The sequence below is a fragment of the Trachymyrmex cornetzi genome, unplaced genomic scaffold (genome assembly GCF_001594075.2).
Source record: "Trachymyrmex cornetzi isolate Tcor2-1 unplaced genomic scaffold, Tcor1.1 scaffold790, whole genome shotgun sequence".
In the NCBI taxonomy this organism is placed as follows: domain Eukaryota; kingdom Metazoa; phylum Arthropoda; class Insecta; order Hymenoptera; family Formicidae; genus Trachymyrmex; species Trachymyrmex cornetzi.
In genome coordinates, this window is record NW_017300125.1 from 58,200 (window position 1) to 58,412 (window position 213).

The window sequence follows — 213 nt, forward strand, 5'->3', positions numbered from 1 at the left end:
ATAAAGTGTAAAAAAATTTATCCACTAAACCGAGTAAATCATCCCAGCTCTGTTACAATCAGTCACGAACTTGTCCATTCCTGTTTTCCTCCTGTGCTTTCAGACAAAAAAATCGGGCACATAGCATTAAATAGTAGAAAAATAAATAAGCGATAAAGGAAAACTCTCTTCATTGTGTCTAAGCAGGACGCCGAGATGCGAAAGAAACGAAGG